Source organism: Propithecus coquereli, unplaced genomic scaffold, assembly GCF_000956105.1.
Source record: "Propithecus coquereli isolate 6110/MARCELLA unplaced genomic scaffold, Pcoq_1.0 Scaffold98, whole genome shotgun sequence".
Taxonomy (NCBI): domain Eukaryota; kingdom Metazoa; phylum Chordata; class Mammalia; order Primates; family Indriidae; genus Propithecus; species Propithecus coquereli.
Window position 1 is genome coordinate 2,757,828 of NW_012156173.1, and position 7,652 is coordinate 2,765,479.

A 7,652-nucleotide genomic window follows, 5' to 3' on the forward strand; every position below is an offset into this window, starting at 1 on the left:
TGTTCCTTATCTCTGGCTTTTTATTTGCGGTAGTAATGTATGGGCCCTGTTAGTGTGAAGGGAAAGGTAATTGCAAAATGATTAGTGCAAATTAAGTGGGAATATTCTATAAGAAACAACTGCCTATTTGACCCTTCTAAATGAAAGGCTAATCAATGACAGTGTTGGAGAAATTAAAACATGGAGAGCCTAAGCAAAGATAGACCTGCTGTGAGGTACCTGGTAACAGCCAGGTCTACTGGAGGGAGTATGGGCAGTTATCACTGACTAGACCAATCTAGAGCCTGGGGAAAGGCTGCAGTTAGGTAAGTGGATGTTAATAGATTGTAATCCTATGTTGGGACAGTGAGTGGACAGTCAAAGTACAAAGGTGGGCAGGATCGAATTTATGCTGTGGGATACTTGAAGTGCATGGTATCTAGGAATGCTTGTGGATGTTCCTATAGGGAAGGTCATAGGATTCATTGACTTTTATAGTGTTTTACAGAGAAGCAAGTGATGTTTTAATACATCGCAGTCCCTAGGAACCTCAGCAGGGAGAGAAATGGTACCCATGTGTGTCAAGTTTCTGTATAGTTAAGGTGTCTTGAGGCCATGTACTTGGGCCAAACCTGGTTATTGAATGCTTTTTCTTTGGTCTTGGGTATACACGTGTAAGGCCTTTGTCCAAAATTTGCTGTAAGATAGTGCCTTGTATACTGGGTAGCTTGGTGCTTTTAAGCATTATAGTAATCTCTAACTAAAAGCTGGTTGGCCTTAGTAAACCAGGTTTTCACTATGTTTGATCGAGTGGCCACTGATGTAAAAGAAGCTATAGTTAATGTTTATACGGGTATAATGTTAATGTATGGGTATACCCATTAGATGGTGTGACCTGGGATTATTTGGTAACATTTAATCTCTCAACCTGAGGTGCTATTTTACTTTTTTTATAAGGACAATTGTTTACTTTTAATTCCACTTACTGTGTCACCATCTATCTAAACACTTTGCCTATATTCTCTCTGGTACTATTAGAGATGTAATACAGTAGAAGGGAAAACAGGTAAATATCTTTTTCTGTGTTTTCTAACCTTGTGGGAAATTCTGCCATAATTCAGGCTAGGGAAATGTTACTTTTGAATAGCACTGTTAAAAATTATAAATTGCTATTTTGAGAAGCTTTCAAGTGTTTCTATTTTTTAACTTGCCCCTTTTTGAGGTTATAATTAGGAAAACTTTCTAGCCAATGTTATGCCCATTTTGAGGATTTTACCCTCCCACCTACTCTTGGAATCATAACTTATTTGTTGTTGTTTCAATGTTTTCTATATTCGTTGTAACCTCAGCTGCAAAATTTAGTAAGTTTTACTCTGTTGGCCAGCATGGAGTGCAGTGGCAAGATAATAGCTCACTGCAGCCTTGAGCTGACCTCAAGCAATCCTGCCTCTGGCAGGGATTGCAGGTGTGTGCCACAAAGTCCTGCTAATTTTTTTGTGGAGACCTGGTTACCCTGGCAGGTCTTGAACTGGCTAAAAGTGGATCTTGCTGCCCCACCTTTCCAAAGTGCTGGGATTACAGGTGTGAGCCACCATGTCTGCCAGACTTTTTTTTTTTTTAGTGTCGTTTTGTGTTCCCATTTTCACCTTTGCCACACTCAGTCCCTTATTAGCTCCCTCTGCCCTCCCTTCCATTGTAATGGTTTCCAGAGATCAGGCTGGGATTGGTTTACTTCTCTGCAGTGTTCTCCCACTCCCACAGCCTCCTATGATTCCCAAGTCTATTTCTTTTATTTTCTTGCTTTGATCTACTGTACTAATTATGGTATATACCAGACAGCTTCACATGTGCACTTGCTTGCACTTCAGATTTTTTTGTATGCCTCAAAGTGAACTTTACCACCTTAACATTTTTGTTGTTATCGAAGAACATTGGTATACACTGGATGGCACCATTTACATCCATTATATCACTTTTACTCCCTACCAATTCATTTCCTCAGCCAGAGCCCATCTCAACTCCTGCCTCTGCCTTGTCTTACAGCCATCTTACAGGTTCATCCAGGTGATTTTCACGCTAATACATTCCATCAAAGTTAATCTTCCGAGTTAAAAAGTGAGCATGTCCACCTCTTCATAACTATCTGTTCGTTCTGCTGGTGTCTGAAGTACTTTTTCTTCAGCTGGATGCCTTATCCTTCAAAACTCAGTCAAATGTAACTTAAACCCTGTCACTTATATAGTTTATGTAGAATTTATGAGGGAGCTTATCAAAGTTAATTAATGTGCCAGAGCAGAAGCAGATGTCTTCATTTTTTTATTGGGGAAAATTAGTTTTACGAAACTAGTTGCTGCGTGTGCTCAGAATCTTGTTGAAGACTTTCTCATTGGCCCAAAATGAGATATATGAGCCAAGCCCTTGATTTCTTGCTCCCATGGACAATGACGCTGGTGAGTCCCTGTTGACTTTGTTTATAAGCAAGCTCCATGTTTCATTTCATTTCTGTTCTATTTATTTTTGCCTCGTCCTGATCTTATTAAAGTGTATTCTATATATTTCTGATAAGCCACTTTAAGTGCTTTAGAAAAATGAATCAGGACGTTCACAGAAATTGTAAAAAGGCTGTGTTATGCTGCTATTAAGAATTTGTCAGTCTTTAACAATTTGTTGAGGCAATGGAAGCATTATGTAGATGGAGACGTTAACCCCAGAAAAGTGTGAGAACGTCTTTTGGTCTTACTGAGAACTAATCTAGCCCTTAAAATGGGGCTTGTATCTTTTTCTTTTTCGTTGAGTGTACTTTTAAACATGCTCAAGAAATAACATTAAGTACAAGCACTCCTGAGAACCATAGAGGGGAGGAGAGAATATCTGGTCAAGGAGGGGAAATAAGGTTGCAACTTTCACCACTCCAGGAGATTGAGTGGGGCAGGACATTGTCTTCCCAGCCAGGCATTTCCAGAAAGCTCAGTCCACATGGCGGAAGAACAGAACTGGCATCAAGTTCCAGTGAGAGTAATAGAGGCAGCATGGCTGGGCTAAGGAGGTGCCCGGGAGAGAGGCCACTAGGCTCTCCGATCCCCCTCTACAGAACCTGTTGGTTGAAGTCTGACTCGCTGCTGGTTGCCAGGTGCTTAGGGTGGAAGGGTCACTGAGGTTGAAGTTGAAGATGAATCTTCCAAAGGGTGATCAGGTATAGGGTTTGCGGCACATAAGTATTGACATACCAGAGTATTCAGAAGGACTGGGAACAAGACTCCCCAGGCAAAAATAAATCATGAGTCCTTTTTAAAAAACATGGCATTAGCACATCTCAATTCAAATCGCTCTTAGCAAGCGAGATGTTTCAACCAGGTTTTTTTTCAGTCTGTAGAACCTAATCTTTGCTGATGAAAGTTGCATAAAAATCTGGCATTTGCTTGAAAAGGCTTAGTAACTAGGGAGAAGGGTGAATCTACCCGCTTAAGAATTCTTCACATACATGGATGGGCAGTTTTTGAAGTTCTACCCTACTTTGCATGAAACATCCATTAAGAGTATTTTTCTACTTTTTTTTCTCTTTTGCTCCATGTTCAATGACTGATTACCACACTCCTAATTTGGTTTCCACAGTGCCTTGGCTTTTGGACGGAAATGTGCCAGAGAAGAAAGACAAAAGTGTTTTTACTGTGTTTCTCAGTCTTTTGGGTCCCACCGCGCCCCCAGCCCCCGCCTTGAATTAACCAAACTGAGTGATAAAGCATGTAAAGGTGGAGGCCCCGGTGATCCCGGGGCCCTGCCAGTCCATGAGGTTTTGTTAGCTTTTCATTTTTTGATAAAGGGAGAGAACCTTTGTAAAGTATCAGTTTGGAATGTCTTTAGAGAACACATTTATTAGACCAATTTCAAATAAAAGAATAGGTAGCTGTAAGTATATTAATCACAACTATTCATACTTTTGTTGGTTTAAGGAGAATGATTAAGTGAAATGTATATTTGTATAATGGAATATTAAGATGCCATAGAAATGGACAGTATGGAAGAACATTTGTTAATAGGAATTTTTTTTTAAAAGCAATGTTCCAAACGTACTATAGCATTTTGTAAAAACTACAGAAAAAGAAAAGAATATAGGCTGGTTGCAGTGGCTCATGACTATAATCCCAGCACTCTGGGAAGCCAACGCAGGAGAATTGCTTGAGGCCAGGAGTTCGAGACAAGCCTGGGCAACAGAGAGATCCCATCTCTACAAAAAAATTTTAAAAATCAGCTGAATGTGGTGATGTGCACCTGTAGTCCTAGCTACTCGGGCGGCTGAGGTGGGAGGATCACTTGAGCCCAGGAGTTTGAGGCTGCGTTGAGCTATGATGTTGCCACTGCACTCCAGCCAGGGTGACACAGCAAGACCCTATCTCTTAAAAAAATATATAAAGGTTCATGCCAACAGGGAAGTTGAAAGGATATACATCGAAGTGTTAATGGTTCTGGAAAGGTTTTCCATTTACTTGTTTTCTATTCTCTTCAGTCAACGTATATTGCTTTTGTAGTAAAAACATTTTTAATTAAAGAAGTGAAATAATAGTACAGTACATTCTTGGAGTTAATTTTGAGTGTCATTAATATAATCTTCAAAAATTTTTGTTTTTTGAATCAAACTTGCCTAGTGAAATTGTGCTTGTATAGAGCAGAACTGGTTAAAAAAACCCTAAATTCACAACTAGCCAGCAGAGGGCAGTAAGAAGCTGATGCCAGGTGAGGGACCTATCAGTGAACAATAGGAAGATGAGATAGGTAAGAAGCACTAACTGACCACAGTGGATCCCCCCTAGAAAAATATCCTTCTCCCACTCTCTTTGAAAATTTGGGGAATTCTAGTCGTAGGATAAGAGACTACAGGACATTGTTGAGCTTTAGTTTAGTACTGCTGGTTGCATTTGTTTTTTGCAACAGGTATCATCATTTGGATTTAGTTAAATAAAAGTTTTCAATAATAATAATACGTCAATATAGACCTAATTAGCCTTGCCTTTAGATCATTTAAATTTTAGGTGTTTAAATTTAATGGACAATGTAATTTTATAGCTTGCATAACTATTTCTATTAATAGTTGTGATTTTAAGTACTTCAATGAAGTTTTATAAATAAAATTAATAGCAATACTAATTAGAATTCAGTAAGTACTGATGAACATTGGTTGTTTTTCATCTTTCTTCAAAGGTTACTAATTTTGCTTAATTGCATTATATATGTATGAAATAAGGATCAAATTATATTTAAATGATTCATTTTCAGTAGATGCCTATGGTAAATCATAATGATGAAAGCCAACTTGGCTTTCTCCTCACTTGGTCTATATTCCTAATTCCCCCCACCATTTTCCTTTTTCCTGTCCTAATTCAGGAATAAGTGGATCTCATTATGAGATCTCTTTGGTTAATTTTGAAAGGTCTTGTTTTTTATAAGACAATATTCATACTTTGAAGCATCAGCAAGTGTTAATAGGATAAATAATATATAGGTTTTTTTTTTTGCTTGTTGATTTTTTTCCTTCTTTATCTTCAAGATACACTCAATAAGTTTTTGCTTTTACAAAGAAATAAGTGAGGTTATATTTAGATACCGCCCTGCAACTTGCTATTTTTCATTTAACAATGTATCGTGGACATTTTTCCATGTCAGTATGTACTCCTTAATCACATTTTTGATAGTTTCAATCTTTGTCTTGAAGAAGCAAGAGTATCCAGAACTCATCCCAGGGCTTGAAGTCAGATTGAACATTTTAGCCTGTATTGCAGAATCCACACTCCTTAGTTGGTAAGGTCAGTGGAGGGTAGTGTTTCATGATGTGCTTTGGGAACTTGTCAGCTGAGGTTACTACAATTATTTTATATATAATTTAAAAAATGAAACTCTATAACATACTCCTAGAAGGAAAGGTTTTGATCTGTAATAGTGGATTCTGTGTTTTTATTAGGCATTTTTTCTTCCACTATATTGAGAATATGCCCAGAGCTACTTAAAGAACAAAAGATTTCAGAGAAGGCCTAGTCTGGAAAATGGGCATCATCGGAGAGTATAACTTCTACAACAATAGCTCCATGGAAGCATTGACTGTTCTGAGCTGTTATCCCTGGTGCTTTGAACAGTGCTTGGTGTGGTGGTCACTCAGGTATTTTTTGCTGGATGAATAGGTTTCACCTGCTTATTTGTTTATTTGTGGGCTTTCTTCTCAGGCTTAAACTCTGCAGCCTTTTTTTGCCCTTTTACTTCTCATGTTCCTTTTTCTCTGGCAACAAAAGTGAATCTCTCAAGTTGGACCTCTTTCAGACTAGTGTGGTGCCAGGCCGTCTCAACTTCCTTTATCCCAGCTCCACTCTAGGGAGCAGGGCAGAGAAACATATCCTATCACAATATGGGGTACAGGGCTCTAAGGGTCTGAAAAAATAATTTTAAAAGCCATTTTGAGACCTGGGAATAGTAAAAAGCATGTGAATTCAGGGAAACTATTTTTATATTGCAATAATTTCTTTTTGAAGCCTATTTATTGAGACATATGCCAACAGCACAGGATTGTACGAATGATGTGAATTAAACCTTATACAAATGTAGTATTTGCCTTTTTATTTTTCCTTCTCTCAACTCAACCACCCCCCACTAAAATTTACAAATGGATATAAAAATCCTGTTTGTACCTGGTTGGCTTGTTAGAGAAACACTGAGTAAATGGCCTGTGATAATTCACAGTGCTGCCACCAGGTTAAAAGAAGCAAAATTCACATAAAAAATAAATAAATAGGAGATCCATAAGGGGAAAATAAAATATTAACATACAAAATCCTAGAAATTAAAAACCCTGTTTTCTCTTTTAGATTTTATGCTGGATAAACTTGGTGAATTCCAGGGGTCAGCAGATGTTTTGCTAAATGGGTACATGTTGTGTCTTGCAGGGAGGTACTCACCCCCATTTGGGTCATAAAGGGATGCAGCTATGGTATTATTTTAGGAGGGACCACATGTATACTTTTTAAAAAGAAAACCTTTCCCTACAAGCTGCATTTTGAAATAAAGTCACCCCATTCAAAATATTCCAAATTTCTATTATGTGAAGAGTAGAAAATTTTACTGTAAAATAATAAAAATGATAAAATATGAAAGATGCTAAAGTGCAAAATTGGAATTGAGAGCCCTATGTGAAGAGGAAATGATACATATTAAAACTTTTAGATTTTTAAATATGGTCAAGGCATAGAAAGGATTCTTGTTATAGTATCCTTGTTGCCTAGTGTTGTCTTGTGAAGTGAGTCTCATTCAAAGCAGTTTGGGTTGCCTTCCTACCACCTGGAAGTGGTTGGGTAATAGAATGCGGGGCAGATATAGGTTTAACATTCAGTTACAGTTTGAAACTATTGTGTTGGATTGCAGTAAAAATAAAACAGGTAAGAAATGAGCTGGTCTTCAAAGAAACTTCTATTTTGTGGTAAAACTGCTGAGGTGTTTCTCCTGTCATAGTGATGGGCAACAATCTGACCAGAAACCAGCCTGACCAATGAAGCCAGTACACCTAGCATCATGGCAATTTTAAAGTAAGTGTTCAAAGTTTATTTGCAGCAAATGAAGGTAACATTTTCAAAGCAAGCAGTATTTCTGGAGGGGGAAAAAGAGTACAGTACATTCTTGGAGTTAATTTTGAGTGT